We start from the raw sequence: 17,384 nt of genomic DNA on the forward strand, positions 1-17,384 counted from the left end.
CATTTTAAGCAGCAAAAGTGAGGTGCATGTCTGTGTCCGTGTGTATGGAGCCATTGGGTGCAGTCACTATAGCAACCAGGCTCACACCTGCCTGCTTAACGAGCTCTCTCCCACTGTGCCAAGATTCATCTTAAACACTTCTCTTTCAACTGCTGCTGTGTCCACAGTGTTTGCTCTACAGCCATCATTTTACCCTCAAAATGTCGCCATCATTGTTCTCTTTCCAACACTGTGTCTTTCAAAGCTCAGAGATGTAAACTTTTTAAACTGTGTGGATCAGATTGGAGGGATCACATTTGAGTCATTCAGTGATTCAAAGAATATGAACTTTTAATATTCATTCAGATGTTTTCTGACTCTAAATTTTCTTTTCTCATTTCTTAGGTTTTTCTAATTCACATTTAAAACATTTTCATCTATTTTCCAACTTCTTCTGTGTGGATACCAGCTTTTAGCAGTTCAGCACTTTTGTTTTCAGTCGAAAATTTCTGTATTTTTCATCTCATTCAACATTTTTAACTTAAATTCAGCAATTAATTCATTTCAGTGCATACATTCAGATTCAAGCATTCACACTGCAGTTTCTTCAGAAAAAAAAACAGTATTGTTGTTGTAATCTTTATTCTATTTTATTATAGATTCCGTACGTTTTTTGTACTCTATCTCCTTCAAAACCGTTCAACTTAGAAAAACCATTCAAACACCATTAGATTCCTCTTCTTTTGGACATGACTGCTTCTACTTTTCTCATTTTTAACATTTATATTTTTAAAATTATTCAACTTTATTCAACAAAAATTTCCCATGTATTTCAATGGAGAGACCCTTCAAATTCTCCTTCAACTTACTCCTCTTTAAACTGTATCTACTTCCACATACATTGACATAGAGCCACCATTCAAACTTTAAAACGAAGACAAGACATTCAACTATTCAACTTGTATTTATCTTTTCAATATCTATTATACTTTTTCTTCAGTTCCAGTTTAAGTTTCATGATGTTTTTTCACCCGTTTCAGAGTTTATAATGGGTGTGTATGGGACGGAATGTTGGGGCTAGAGTGAGACAGCTCAACTGCTAGAGTGAGAGGAGCAAAAAAATTTATCTTAAAATCTTTTTTAAAAACTGCTGCTGTGTCCACAGCGTTTGGTCTACAGCCATCATTTTACCCTCAAAACGTACCCATCGCTGTCCTCTTTCATCCAATGTGTTTATTTTTGTAATAGATGTTATGGTTCTTTCATAAATGTCACCAATGCACAGCCTCCTCCCTCCAACTCCTCCATAGACTCTAATGTTAAAATGGCTCAGAAGGTTCGTTTGAAAATCAGAAGAGCATGGTGTCTTTCCACTGTCACCACGTCCATATAATGAACTCCACAGGCATGAAAACTGAGAATTCAGTAGACTAGACATTGCTGGCGCTCACGGTGAAAGAATTTCGTCAATACGACTTGTACTTTTCATTTGGGAACGATTTGTTTCGGCCTGACTTTTCTGTTCATTTTAAGCAGCAAAAGTGAGGTGCATGTCTGTGTCCGTGTGTATGGAGCCATTGGGTGCAGTCACTATAGCAACCAGGCTCACACCTGCCTGCTTAACGAGCTCTGCCTGCCACTGTGCCAAGATTCATCTTAAACACTTCTCTTTCAACTGCTGCTGTGTCCACAGTGTTTGCTCTACAGCCATCATTTTACCCTCAAAACGTCGCCATCGTTGTTCTCTTTCCAACAGTGTCTTTCAAAGCTCAGACATTTAAAATTTTTAAACTGTGTGGATCCAAGTGGAGGGATCACATTTTAGTCATTCAGTGATTCAAAGAATATGAACTTTTAATATTCATTCAGATGTTTTCTGACTCTAAATTTTCTTTTCTCATTTCTTAGGTTTTTCTAATTTACAATTAAAACATTTTCAGCTTTTTTCCAACTTCTTCTTCTGTGTAACCTTCAGCTTTTAGCAGTTCAGCACTTTTGTTTTCAGGTTAAATTCGGGGTTTTTTTTTTATCTCATTCAAAATTTTTAACTCAAAATTCAGCAATTAATTCATTTCAGTGCATACATTCAGATTCAAGCATTCACACTGCAGTTTCTTCAGAAAATGCACTTTCTAGTTGTTGTTGCATTTCTGCTTAGGACTCAACGGTTACCTCACACAGGAGGGAGAGGACGGATGTTCACTGATGTGCAGGAAACTGCCATTGTTGATATGGTTATCAGAAACAATGGGATAAAACTCACTGAAATTAGACACGGAGTCTTGGCAGACAATGTTACTTTCGCAAATATTCACAGTGTAAGCATAACAACAATTTCTAGAGTCCTGAAAAAACATCAGGTCAGGATGAAACAGTTGCACACTGTGCCTTTGAGAGGAACTCTGAACATGTCAAGCAACTCAGGAACCAGTATGTCCAGGTAAGATCACAATAAAATACAGATCTGTTTTTGAACAAAACCAAACACACACAAAGACAATTTTTACAAATTTACTACTGTAACAGCTTATGTTGCCTTGTGGATTTATGTTAGAGAGTCATGGAGATTGAAGGCAGGCAAACACACCACATTTTTCATCTTTGTGGATGAGGCAGGTTTCAACTTGGCCAAAGCACGGCGACGAGGGAGGAATGTGATTGGGAAGAGAGCCACAGTGAATGTCCCGGGCCAGAGGGGTGCTGTTACGACCCGGCTCACAAGCCGCAACATAAAAACGGAGATGAATAACCAGATTGTAGGTGAAAAGGGTTTTTATCTTAAAATGGAATACCAGGTTGGCTAAAATGGCTGGTGCCACCAAGGCAAAGGCAAGTGAGCTCTAATGGGCTAATGCATATAAAACGAACACTCTTCCTATTTTCAAGTTACAAAAAAGAGCTATAAGAATTATAAATCAATCTAACTATATAGAACCAACTAACATTTTGTTTATTAATCTGAATACCCTGAAATTTTATGATTTAGTTGAATATAAAATGGCACAGATAATGTATAAAGCACAAAATAACTTGCTTTGCCCCAGTACTCAGAAGCTGTTCAAAGGCAGAGAGAGTCAATATGATTTAAGGGGAACAGATTTCTTTAAAAAAAAACAAGATAAGGACAAACATAAAGCAGAGATGTGTTTCTGTTAGAGGAGGTAACCTGTGGAATAGTTATGACAGTGATTTAAAAAGCTGTTGTTCATTTTCCTTGTTTAAAAACATGTTTAAAAATAGAGTATTAGAAAAAAATATAAATCAAGAATGAAAAGAGCAAAAGAAAAACAAAAAAAACCCAACTCTTGATTCTTTTGCTTTGATGTAGTTACTTATCTGAGGTGGAAAGTTGTTTTTTTTGTTTGTTTGTTTGTTTGTTTTGTTTTTGCTTTGTTTTATTATTTGCTTCGAGCCCTGTGTACAGGAGCTGCATGCAAAAAGATCTTTTGTTAAAGGGTTGGCGTAATAAGCAAATGCTTCAGCCAATACCTTTTGATTAGCCTTGTCTCATGCTTTCTTGCTTTGTGGTAGATCTTTGTTCTGTCTTCACTAAGATATTTGAATGCTAATCAATAAAATCAAATCAAATCAAATATTCTAGGTAAGAGTTCAGACATATTTTTCTTGCAACTGCATTTTGTGCCTGCAGAATTGACAGTTTTGTTGCAGAGCATGCATCTGAGGTTTTGGAGAAGCGAGAGCGAGACGAGCTACAGGAAGCACCTGGCATGGAGACGAAGAAAATGTTCTTTTCTGACTGTGTCACGGTCGTCAACAGAACATTTGTGATGTAGATGTGATGTATCTTCTTGACGCATGAGGGGGCGTCATAAATAATACCCTGATGCTATAAAAACAACTGCTGGTGTATTATTGGGCGGAGAGCTACAGCTGATGTTTTGCAGTGTACACCTCCCCACGCGTGTGTTCATTGACCTAACCCTCCTGGACCAGTGTTGTGATTTTGAATCCCTCCTGTATCCCTCCTCAATATTTGAACCCTTAACAAACACAACATGCTTTAGTGGCCATCAAATGCTAACATTAAAGTGTCAAGAACATTAGATGTTTATATACCTGCCACAGACGCCAGATCAATGTGCTAGAAGGTAGCCAACTTACCGACGTATAGGCTCTGGTGTACTGCTTTCTGGACTTGACCAAAGCTGTCAGATAAAATCATCAAACACCAAACTCGTTGATTATGGCTGCTCAGATTCTTACCACTATATATACACCGATAGAATGATATTAGTCTTATATCCAGACATTGAATGCATTATGAGATTTACATACCACTGTGTCAGAGAGGGGTGACGTAAAGGATGGTACCCTAACGATAACTTCATCATCCTCCTCATCTTGTGTAACACTAACATCTGTGGGAACGTATGAAATACTTTGGTTAAAATCTTCAACACAGTAATCACAAGATTCTTTAACAATATGAGTATAAAAAAGAATTAATGGCAATTCTATTTAACTCACGTTCTGACAAAAAGTCCTCACGTGTGCAGACAAACAGTGTAATTCTTTGGTAAGGCTTGCCAACGGCCTCTTTGTAGAGTTCAATCGTAAAGGGTGTGTCAGCTCCTGCCATCAGGGTAGAGCAGGATGTATTCTCCATCTTTCATATCTTGGTTGAAATCTTTCAGTTTTTTAATGGCAGCACCCAACAGCCTCTCAGATGACCAGCTTGGGTCAACATGTAATGGTAGTGATTTCCTTCTTATGGGTCTCATGCCAGTCTTTTTTTGTTCATGATCCCAACAGAAATCTAGATTACTTTTCAGGAAAAAAAGTGGTCACATATTAGAAAAGTGTTGTCAGATTAACATTTAAAAAACGTTTTATTTATACCTTCACTGTTTTCTTTGATTTCTTTTTGGATTTTGAGAACATCCTCCTTTCTGCCTCTTTACCTTCACGGTACTAGAAGAACTGCTGAACAACTGTCTTGGCTGAACAGGCAAAAAGGGTGAAAGACAGAGAGACTCTTTATTGCTCTATCGTTGTTTATAATTCAAAAGCAAACATGAAAAAGTCATTATTAAAAAAAACTTGTGAACATAATGCACAAAAAACTCTACCTCTTCCCCACAGTCACATCCAGCAGAAAATGTCTTTGCTTTCAGTCACATGACACCAGGTGTCTATAATTTCCCAATGAAAAAAATATTTTTTCATTTATGACACTATCTGTAAAGTACAAGCACCTGAACAAATCTTGCCCTTTTCAATTTTTTCCTTATAGAACGAGTTGGAGTTACAACAGCAGGAAGCTCAGACAAAATTTCCTCTTGAGTGTTCTTGTTCTGTGGAAGCATCTTTAGCTGCTACAAAACTTATGTCTTTTCCACAGGAACAGCAAAATTTTGTCAAGTTCTCAAACTGGAATCCACAGAATGGACAATACATCTCATCCTGAAAAACACGAGTTTATGAATTTATCAATTTACTTTACAAAGCATTCAAATAAAACATTGTGTTGGTTTCAACAGACGACAGATTTTTAGGCTCATACTTAACATCTAGTAGCAAAGACACAGTGTTGGGAAGGTTACTTTTAAAATGTATTCCATTACAGATTACAGATTACATGCCCCAAATGTATTTTGTAACATTCCATTAAGTTACTCAATGACAGTAACGTATTCTGAATACTTTGAATTACTTAATATATTATCATGCAATTTACAACTACATGAATGTCCTATTGCTGTGATTTATTACTATTACTGAAGGTTACTCTCCATACCAACACCAGCTAGATGTTTAAACCTTGATATAAATGAGTAACAGTAGGTGGACATTAGGTAAGGCTGCACTTTTTGCAGCGATCTCGTATAGAAAACTATTCCGTGCGTATATAAAACAGGTCCGCGGCTCCGAACCGTAGTAAAGGGACCTCTGGCTAATACGTGGGGTTCGTGTCGGCTCGTAGCTGAAAACTAGCTTTACTTTGTTGTCTGGGTCAACTTTTTATATATATACTATTATATTTACATGCTTCCAGCTCCCGTTTCTGCTCGGTGACAGCTCGTACTTTTCCTTTTTCTCCCTCCTCACAGACACATCACAGGTATGACAGTCCATTCTCCCTGCAGCACCGACTACATTGCCCATCAGGCTACATGCTTTAGGGTGATGCCTGTAACACTCTGCCTATTGCCTTCATATTAAATCATTTTTTAAATAATAATTATTGAAAATATTTCTTCACGTCATTATGCAGCCGCAAGTAGAGGTGACATGCGCCACGAGACTGAGACACAGATATCAGAGCCTCTTAATGCGTGTTTTGTTTGGGTTTCCACCGGCGTGGAATTACCGAAAACAGAGAGGGGACAGCCGAACATATGAAACAGGAAAAGAGCGCCGTGTAATCCATTTATTTCAACAAAGTAACTGTATTCTGAATACCACCTTTTTAAACGGTAACTGTAACGGAATACAGTTACTCATGTTTTGTATTTTAAATACGTGACGGCGGTTCATGTACTCTGTTACTCCCCAACACTGACCACACATATCTGTAGTATGATAAGAATCATGAAATTACAACACATTTACCTCTCCTTCACTTCTTGGAAGTGTCTCCCAGTTCCTTGGTTCGTGCAACTGGTCCGTCTGGTTATCGTCTCCCCAGAAACATTTCCATTGTGTTTTGTGTGCTTTTGCAGCATTTTTCTTTTTGCAAGTGTTTTCTGAAGTTGCAGTCTGTTTGGCCTCTCAGGGCCACCGTACGTACTTCACTCGAGCACGATATGAATAATTTAATCTACCCTCTCTGCATATCATGTAGTTTCTACACTACATAGTTACACTTAACTTTAAAGCATGACACAAGATGCTTACATAAATCCAAGAGATGGCCAATCCCTTTTTGTCAGTGTTTCCACCCTGTTGGCACCAGCCCTGGAGGGTGTCATGGTTAACCCAGGCCCAGATCGATCTGGTATGAATGCTGATTCTTGGTGATCTGTATGTTTGATTTGGCAAAGATGTTATGCTGAATGTCCTCGATGCCCTCCTCGTTTATCCAGGCTTAGGACCTGTGCTAGGAGCATGCTGGCTTATGACCCCTGTGTCTGGGTGAAGGCCTTTCTTAGAGCCAAATATGGAGCAATGCTTGGCTTTTATCTGTAGGCAAATAACCTACCTAATTACATAACCTATCCAGATGATGATAACCACCAACAACCGCCATTTGAATATGAAATCATCATGGGATGAAGGTGAACAATTAATCAAACAACACTTTGAATACATGGTCAGATGAATATGGGAGCAATAGAGGCATAAAAATGCTAGTAGTAAAAAATAATAGTAAAGAAGTCAAATATGGCACCAAGGCCAAGAACGAACACAATCTAATATATACTAATTAAGTTTATAAGAGCATGTATGATGGGCACACACTGAGTTATTTGATAGCATTTTTGACAATAACATGTTAAACTGCAGCATAGGTGCATTGTGCTTATTATGGATTTTTACATTTCTTACTCATTTTGTACACATCTAATGTTTAAATTCAAACAAAAGGAACTGTACGTGTCATCTGTAACACACCCATTCTCTGAGTATATGTGGGTGAATCTGCCTTCAGAAGGCCACTCGGGTGGCAGCTCCAGCTCTGGGATGAAAACATCGCTCAGATTTCTTAGCAGGCTTTCAGCTGTCCTTAACATCAGAAGTATTGATTGTGCTGCTCTGACCAACACACTGGCTCAGTGAAGTGCTAGGGGAGAGCTCAGTCTGCTCGGGACTTAGCTTTACTGTAAAACATGGAGACTGGTTCATTAGGCTAATCAATGTAGGGCTATCGATCGATCGATCGATCGATCTATCTATCTATCTATCAATTGATCTATCTATCTATCTATCAATCTATCTATCAATTGATCTATCTATCTATCTATCTATCTATCTATCTATCTATCTATCTATCTATCAATTGATCTATCTATCTATCTATCTATCTATCTATCTATCTATCTATCAATTGATCTATCTATCTATCTATCTATCTATCTATCTATCTATCTATCTATCTATCTATCTATCTATCTATCTATCAATTGATCTATCTATCTATCTATCTATCTATCTATCTATCTATCAATTGATCTATCTATCTATCTATCTATCTATCTATCTATCTATCTATCTATCTATCTATCTATCAATTGATCTATCTATCTATCTATCTATCTATCTATCTATCAATTGATCTATCTATCTATCTATCTATCAATTGATCTATCTATCTATCTATCTATCTATCTATCTATCTATCTATCTATCTATCTATCTATCAATTGATCTATCTATCTATCTATCTATCTATCTATCTATCTATCTATCTATCAATTGATCTATCAATCTATCTATCTATCTATCTATCTATCTATCTATCTATCTATCGATCTATCTGCATCTGACATTGGTTGTGTGCTGTGTCAACCTAATATGTTGTTACTTTATGAGGGGTGTACATGTGTTTTTGTGAATATCTGGTCGATATTCTGTCTCTCTCCACTAAAATGAAGCTATCATAAAAACACAGACTTTGTAAATGTACAGTATGTGTTGAATCCAGTGTTCTGAAGTGCTGAGGCCAGCAGCTGGGACCATGAACCCATTGTGAAAGCGTCTGGTGAGGTCATAGACCAAGTGAGGAGCTGCGCAATCTCTGCAAAGATTTCCACACAATCGGACGTATCTTTGCAGCCAGAAGAGTTCAGCCTGTTGGCAGTAGAAATAATCCTGGATTAAGGCACCAACATGGCTTTAAATTTCAGACTTAGAACCATATTTTTTAACCATATAGCTGTAAAAACACATGACAGCGGTTCTATTGTGGAATGAATAAATATTTTTTTCTTATTGACTTGTTATCTATATTACTGCTAATAATTAGCCATTCTGTTTGGACAGCAACTAACAGAAGCTTAAACAATATTACTAATTACATTTTAATAGAAATGTTTAATACTTAACTACTAAATGCTAACCTCTTTAAACGTTTGTTGCCAAAAGCCAGATAGAGGGGTGATGTCATGCATGTGTGTATGCATGACATCACCCCTGTATCGACATACAGTTCTGGGGCTTGTTCGGGGGCTTCCTTTCTCCCCTCATCCCCGGGGAAACGGGGTGTGGTGGGAGGATGGGCGCTAACACCTGCCGCCGCTCTGCTTCATTGGTAGGCGGCCTAGCGCCGCAACAAAAGGAAAAGAAAAAATGCCGCCTTTGTATCTGACAGATGGCAAAGCTGCGTCAAGCTCACGGACGGAGAGAGCGAATAGTACCGGAAGTAGTTTGAATTTGTCTTCAAAATAAGAGTTTTTGGCCAGCCGTCTGACGCCATTAGTTTTGCTGTACTTGCTTTAAATGAACTGGAATGACTGACTGTTCACTTTATAATTTCAAATAAAGTAAAAAAAAAAATATGCGAGGATCATAGTGGCTCTAAATCACATATAGCACACATAAAGACAAAAGTCAACAGCTTCATTTTGATATTTTTGTTCTAATTTATATATTTCAAGAATGTATGTCACAAAGTTTGATGAAATATGTAAATATGCGTATTTTATTTTTGTCTTGTCGTCGCCTTGTCTCCACCCGGTGTCCTGTTGTACGTTTGGTGTCACGTTTCACACTAAATTAAAAAATAAAATACATTAACTAATAAATAATGTAGGTCAAACGCACCAGTATTACTGAGGCACAGCTTTTAACTGTTCACCATGTACGTTTGTGCTTGTCTGAAATATGATATATATATACACATATATTTAGTTTATTTATGAGATTTATCAGATGAGACAATATCCCCATTTCTCCAGCGGAAGTGACAATGTTTTTACTTTTTTTTTTTTTAGCTTGAATTAATTGGTATCAAACACAAGGAGTTCAGCTGTTACAACCTGCCTCATTGCTGTGGTTAGTTATAACACAGCTTAGGGTAAGTTGTAACGTATGAGGGAGACCCCATCACAAAACATGAACCTTAACAACTGTATTGCACATTGACCAACACTGAAACATTTTCTTCACCTAGACTATAAAGCACTCAGTTCTGGCTTTCACATCATGGCCAACTATTGCTAAAAGAAAAACTGTGGTAGTGTTTTTCTTACTGTCTTGGTATGCTGAAAAAAATAGCAGGAGAAGAAAAACATATTTAGCTGTCATCATGCAGGTAGTTAGTGTTAGTAGCACCTGAGTCAAACTGACATCAAGTGAAATGATTCTGTTATGAAAAATACGTATTTTATGTTCTTTGTTGTCCCGGCTTAGTAGATCAAACCTATCTGCTGTGGGGGACCGGAAGTGTTGCTGCCGTATTTCTGCAGACTTGACAGTAGCGAGAAGTGACCAGAAGGTGATCGAAAGAAAGGCAAGACATTGTGAGGAGGAAGAAATTCGAGCAGGAGTAAGACAGGGAGGGCTGCAGGCTGGCCCGTCATTGCAGTACTAACATTTGATAACGTAGGAGAGGAGAGCAGACGGACGGCAGACAGGGAGGACTGAGGACGCAGAGCAGCATCACGATCCGCGGCTGCGTCTCAGTGCCGGAGAGAAAGTGTCCGCATCTCGGCGAGGTAAACACAGCGACGCCTCTACTTTCTCACTGGCAGCAGCACTAACACCACACGCTGACATTTGATCTGGTGGTGTTCAGACACCTGTCACATGTATTGTTCCTTTACAGTGACCCATAACGCGAACATGTAATGTGGTGTGCGTTAGTTAGCTACATTTCAGCCGGAAATCTCTGCCTGTATGAAATAATGAAGCGTCCTGCATTAACTGAGGGGTCGCTGAATCAGATAAGATTTCTTTTTTATTGTTCTGTATATGTCAGAGATCATTTTCTTATTGTTGCTGCTTTGGGGTTACATCCATGCAGGACACATATTGATATAGCGGCTCAGCCTCATGGGGACACTGAAGCAGCTCGATCTTTAGGTTCAAACAGAGTGAGCAGGGTGGGCAGGAGGAGCACAGAAAAACAACCCAGCAATCTCCCGAAATCCCATCCAAGAAAACTGAGGTTCTAGTGACTGTGGCTCCCAGGCTCTCTAATGATGGTCAGCCATTACATCGTGCTCTTCCCACCACTATGAAGTCATCTGCTAAGAATCTGGAACTTTTGAACAGCATTTGAAATTTGAATCCCACGAAACATTACAAAAATCACTTTGCACATATATCAATCCTCCTCAGGCCTCCATAGGCTGCTTACACAACACGCCTATTCGTTCATCTCTTCACCGGCTGCAAGTGAAATTCATTGTGAAATGTAATTAATAACATGAATCCCTACATGACCGGCTCCCACATATATAGCAGAGCTACTGAGACCTTCCTCCAGCATTCAGTTCCTCTGATCATCTGCTCTGAGTCTTTTTTAACTGTTTGATGCTCTTGTTTTAAAAAGAGGCTTCTTCAGTTTCAGTGTCTTCAGAGTTTCTTCAGTCAATCAAGTTGGCCGAATCTCTGCTTGGTTTTGAAGACCTGCTGAAAACTTGTTTTATACTTTACCTTAATCCTTCAGCTATAATTTATGGCTATAAGTTCACAAACTAAAGTGTCTAAGGAAGTATTTCTCTGGTAGTCAGTGTCAGGTGTAGGCCTGTACAGTGGCACAGGCCTACACATCTTACATGTGTTGTTTTATTACTGTGGCACTTTTTACTATGCTGATGTGTAAAAAATATAAATTTATCATCATGTTCTTGTTGTTCATGAAATTACTGTTTATAATAAGATAACTAACACGGCTATTGTCAAACACCAAACAAATGAATAATTATTAAACACATAAATAAACCTCATCCACCTGAGTCAGTCTGCATAAAAGACTCAGGATGTAGCCATATGAGGTGAGAATGGTAATTATAAGAGAATAAATGAAAATAATCAGTAATGATTTTGAATGAGAGAAATGCAGTAACATCATGAACAGGAGGTATCAGTCATTATTATCCATCACTCAGTTATAATAATGACAGAGTTTTTTTCAGTCATTCACATTTTCTGTGAATTAACAAAAAGCTTCTATTTTACAGTTACAGGACAGCACTGTTAGAACTGTAAGTTTGCACCTTTATCTTGTAGTTTCGTTGGTCAGGTCCATTTGAGATCAGCGTGGATGTGATGTTTATGTGTAAAATGAGTTGTTCTTGAAGAAAGGTTCACAGTCCTGGAAGATAAACCTACGACCTAAAAATCTTTTCTCACCCTGCTGTGTTGGAATGAGGCCTTGATGAAGTTGCTCGACTTTGTACTGAGTCTCTGTTTCCACGTTTTCACTTCTTCGGGCACGACCGGGAGACTGTTGTGCTGCAGGCATGGGCGTAAACTCTAACTAATTCAAGACCAGTAGTAGACAAGAAGCATCAGCACAGAACTGGCTAGTTGAGAATTTATAGGATTTATGTGATTTGATCTTATGAGTCATATTATTTGGTTCAGATATTTGCTTTGTCCCTGCTAAATTGTTTAAATAAAAAAAATCCTACCTGCATTTAATCTTTTCCTTTTTAATCCTGTGAACTAGTAAAGATTAAACCGTGTATGCATATGGAATCTTTTAATGGTTCTTGGCTGTTCTAATTCTGTAAACAGATCTCCAGGACTTCTTTTCCTGACCGCTAAAGTATGACCTAGCCATTTTATCACGTGCAAGGATCGGGGAGAGCGTGGCTGTTGGTTGCAGCTAACTGTGAGGGCTGCTAGTTGGTCGCATCATGTGAGGATGTTAGGATTGTCCCGCAGACCTAGTCCGTTACAGCTAGGCTGTCCCGTACAGTTACCCCTGTACAGGACGTCTGCAGCTATTATTATCATTAGTCTTTTATTTATCCAGGTAAAAAATCTCATTGAGATTAAAAATCTCATTTTCAAGAGAGACCTGGCATCATGGCAACAAAATACACATACCACATAGGTATATAACATTTAAAACAAATACAATATCCCACACCAACATGTGTAAATGTTAAGAGATATATTCTAAAACACTTCTTCAGTAGAGAATCAGAGAAGAGAAACACACAGATTTTCTTGCTAGCAAGGGCAGCCTCCTGAGCTCACACACCAAGAGTGAGGCTCAGAGACTCGGCCCTGACGACTGCCCTGGTCTTTATTTATACACTTCAGTGAGCGTTTGTTCCATACATTGAAACGTGGAGGTGTAAGTGTGTGTGTGTGTGTGTGTGTGTGTGTGGGGTCAGAGTGTGACCCCATAAATGACTTCCCTAAACCTGCTGGTCTCGAAGTCCAGCAGTTCATCTAAACAAAAAGCACTTAGACTAGAACAGATATAACTACATTAATCCTACCGTAAAACAATAAGACAAGGTACGACCTCTCCCATACTCCTAGGATGTGGGGTGAACGCCAGAACACCCTGGAATGTCACAGACCTCCTAGGATGAGACATTCTTTCAATATGCCACCAATACTTCTGAACACTAATGATTACATGCAGTATTCTACCATATGCAAACTTATATCATTAAAAGATTATACTGACTACTAAGTACAATTTCCCATTGACAGTAAAATATACAATAACAGATCAAATTAAGAGTACATTAAAAACAATCACACTGAGTAAAAGAGTTATTCTCTCGTTCCTTTAAGACAGACTTAAACTCTCCCAAGGTAACCAAGTCAGATCATTTCAGTTCCTTCTGCAGATTATTCCAGGAATTCTGTTCTGATTTTTGGGACAATCAATTGTATGATTTTGTGCGAACGAAGGCTGTATTGGTTGTGGTTTTTACACATATAAACACATAAATAAGATGGAACCAGCCCAAGGAGAGATTTATAGATAAAGATCAACCAATGGGAGAGTCTGCGAATGTGATGGACATTTAGCAGCAGCATACAAAGAACAATGATGTACACGATTTCCATAGCCAGTAATAAAACGTAAAGCACAATGGTACACAGTATCCAACCTCTTTAGGTAGTGGGCAGGTGCATTCATAAAAAGCAGGTCACCATAATCCAATAAAGGCAAAAAGGTTGCACGAATCAAATGTTTTCTCACTTGGAGGGAGAAACAGGATTGGTTTCTAAAAAAGTAACCTAGTTTTAGTTTTAACTTCGACACAAGCCTTTGAATGTGAGTCTTAAATGACAAATTCTGATCTATAATGATCCCTAGATACTTGTAAGATGTGACCATTTCCATTTCAGATCCTTGAATTGTTTTAATCTTAGGAGACGTAGCTAACAACTCTTTGCCATTTGAGAATAACATGAACTTGGATTTCTCTGGATTTAACACCAACTTAAGTTGAGTTAAATGGGACTGAACGACATCAAAGGCAGACTGCAGAAATTGCAGGGTTTGTGTTACTGAAGGGGATGAACAATAATTAATTGTATCATCTGCGTAAAGATGAAATGCTGCATTTGACAAATTATCACAAAGGTTGTTTATGTAAAGAGGAAATAGCAATGGCCCTAATATGGAGCCCTGCGGAGCTCCTTTGGATACTGGGAGAAAAGAGGAAGAAGACCCAGCAGCATGGACACACTGGTTTCTTGCTGACAAGTAATTTGAAAACCAACTTACAGCATTTACAGATAGACCAATATGGTTTAGTCTATGTAATAAAATAGCATGGTCAACTGTATGAAAAGCCTTTGACAAGTCAAGAAAAAGAGCAGCACAGGAGTTTTTGCAGTCCATTGAATCAACGATGTCATTAACCACTTTAATAGCAGCAGTTATTGTGCTGTGTTGTTTTCTGAATCCTGACTGATGTTGGGAAAGAACAAAAAGTCTTTCAGTTTACTTTTGCTAGAACACACAATTTGGGCCTGTAGTATTAACCTAACAGGCTAACAGAAACTAACACATCTGCAGTAAAGACTGACCCTTCCATGACTGTCGGCGAACTGTGAACTTGCTGACCCTTGTGGTTCACAAATACTTAACGTAGACATAACGTTGCTGTTCTGAGGTCAGTTTTGAGCGCTGAAGGAGAGTTTAAAAAAGCTACAGCAAATAAACACAAAATGTATTACTTAGATGTCTTAACTAGTGCTGTCAGCGTTAATCTCGTTAAAATGACGTGGATCGCACCGTGAGTGGGGCTGCACAGCGCTAACACATTAACGAGCTAACCGCGCTAACACGTTGACGCCCCACGCACGGGGCGATCCTGGCTAACTCCCTTACGGAGATTTGCTGCGTTAACGCGTTCATGGCGTTAACGTCATTTTAACGACTAACGCTGACAGCACTAGTCTTAACATTAGTTTTACTAATAATGTATGGATTTCATTTTAAAATGCAGTAAACTGTGAACCACTTGCATTTTTTAAACTCTCCTTCAGCGCTCTGCACATCTCTGATAAATCGCTGCAGTCATTCTAAGGCCCAAAATAACCCTTTCAGACAGTTGGCCCAGATTATCATTACCATTGCAACGGATTCTTTATCACACATGAGACGACCATTTAAATGGGTCCCTGATCCCACACGTAAGGCCAACAACTTCCAAACCCTGCTCAAATATCTGTGTCTGGCTGTGATTTTACTACACGGTCCCCTTTCCATGAATCAAAGTATTTACAGATCAGTGGTATGTAAATAGTCCTCGGCCTTGTATTTTCCCCAACTTTAGGAAAACGTTGAACTGAGGCATTTTTGTGTTTCTCATTTCAGTGCTTATTGTTTGGCTGTTGTGCATTATATTGAAACTCTCATCACTTCTTAATGATGAAATAAGAGCTTCCCATCTGTAGATAACCAGCAACCCCATCTCTCCCTGTCTGTTAAAACGGTGTTAGTGAATGCCATTGATTAATAAAATCAGTCACAGGCGAATGAAGTCGAGAACGAGGGGATGTAGGAGTTTCCATATCTGACAGTTAAAGACACACTAAAGACAGCCACTGTACTATAGAGAACAGTTTGTGCTGATATTTGTCAAGCTGTTTGAAACATTGCTGTTTCATTTGACTTGCATTATAGTAATAACTATCATGTGACACTGCACCTGTTGGGCACATCCTGCATGATATTTACAGTTTTGCTCTGGAAGTTGGTTGCAAGTAAGGTGCTATGCAAAAAACATCCTTGTGATTCCTTTGGTTGCTAACAGATTGCTACGGTTGTCTGTAGTTTCCATATTTGTCTGCAAATACTTGTAAACGATGGTAAAACTTCAAAAAGCACCATGCACTTTGTAACGTCGGGTTGCGTTTAGTGGTTGAGAGGAGGCGGCAAAACACTTAGCAGGGTAGCCAAAAGAATACACACTCACCACGCACCAATACACATGCACCTCTGGTGCATCGGCCCAACTAGGGGGCTCTCTAACTTGTGGGGAGGTTGTTATATCTTTGCAGGTGGTCTCCTCACTACAGGAGCTCACTCTGCAGGTGGGGGAGAGATATAGGAGAGGTGGGGAATGAACTCAACCTGGGTGTCTATTGTCTTGTGTAGTTTGGGAGATGATTGGATGATGGGGTGGGTGCAGTTTTCTCTGGGGTGGAGTCGGGTGGGCTGCCCCGGACTCTGTGGGGCTGGGCAGTGCTGCTGCTGCGGGCCCCGGTCCGGATGGGCCTGGGCCTCCTTGCCCTGGTGGGTTCCAGAGCGTGGGGGTGCCTACTGGGGTCAGCGGGGGAGCTGGCCCCAGGGAGGGGCCGCTTGCCCCTCCCTTTCTTCCCTCCCCATCCTCAGCTGCCTCCCTATTCCCGCTCTACCACACCCACCCACACACGCAGGGCTTGGGGTGCAGGTATGTCACCAGGGTGCAGGGGAGGCACTCCCCCTCTGTCCCCTTCTGGCCGCCTGTGCCTCAATTTTATTCTGCAACCTAGACATCCACATTACTCACACTCTCACATGACACATACATATAGGGCCTTGGGGGTGGGCACGTTTTACAGCATCCAGAGGATGGTCGTTGTACTCCAACCCACCTCTGGCGCTGGTGCCCTACCCTCAATTTTAAATGCATATAGACACTAAGGGTTTTTGGGAGGAGCCGTGCTGCTCTCTGAGAGGAAGCAGGAACCATGCTCTCCTGAGTTTTAAATGCACTTTAGAACAGCACACAGCAACACTACATATGAGCGGGCGTGGGGGGGTTTGGGGTCTTCACTCACCCCGGTTCTGTTAGCCGTCAGGGCTGGGGGGCTGGGAGGAGGTGCTGGCCGTCAGATTGGGGTCTGGGATGCGGGGCCTCCCTGCTACTGCAGATAAGGAGGTGGTCCGCTTGCCTCCACCCCAGAGAGAAGGGTTACATCTCCTGGGTTTAGGTGTGGCTTGCCCCTCTGGGGGCGGGGGTACCTGGACCTGGGATATAGAGTATGTTTGGGGAGTGCGACTGTCTGTGCAGTGTCTATTTGTGTCT

General features: G+C 39.8%; 1 protein-coding gene and 1 pseudogene across 1 annotated transcript in view; one reads left to right on the forward strand and one right to left on the reverse strand.

Moving 5' to 3' along the window:
- Positions 1-4,097: 4,097 nt before the first annotated feature.
- On the reverse strand, positions 4,098-5,397 carry LOC146386362 (uncharacterized; annotated as a pseudogene).
- Positions 5,398-10,331: 4,934 nt separating this feature from the next.
- cntn2 (contactin 2) overlaps positions 10,332-17,384 on the forward strand; it is a 77,925-nt gene continuing 70,872 nt past the window's right edge. Inside the window, exon 1 of the mRNA XM_084927371.1 lies at positions 10,332-10,595. The gene's annotated coding sequence lies outside the window, so the exon portion shown is untranslated. The remainder of the gene's footprint in view (positions 10,596-17,384) is intronic.

Source organism: Perissodus microlepis, chromosome 5 (genome assembly GCF_051167445.1).
Source record: "Perissodus microlepis isolate ML-2025 ecotype Zambia chromosome 5, ASM5116744v1, whole genome shotgun sequence".
In the NCBI taxonomy this organism is placed as follows: Eukaryota; Metazoa; Chordata; class Actinopteri; order Cichliformes; family Cichlidae; genus Perissodus; species Perissodus microlepis.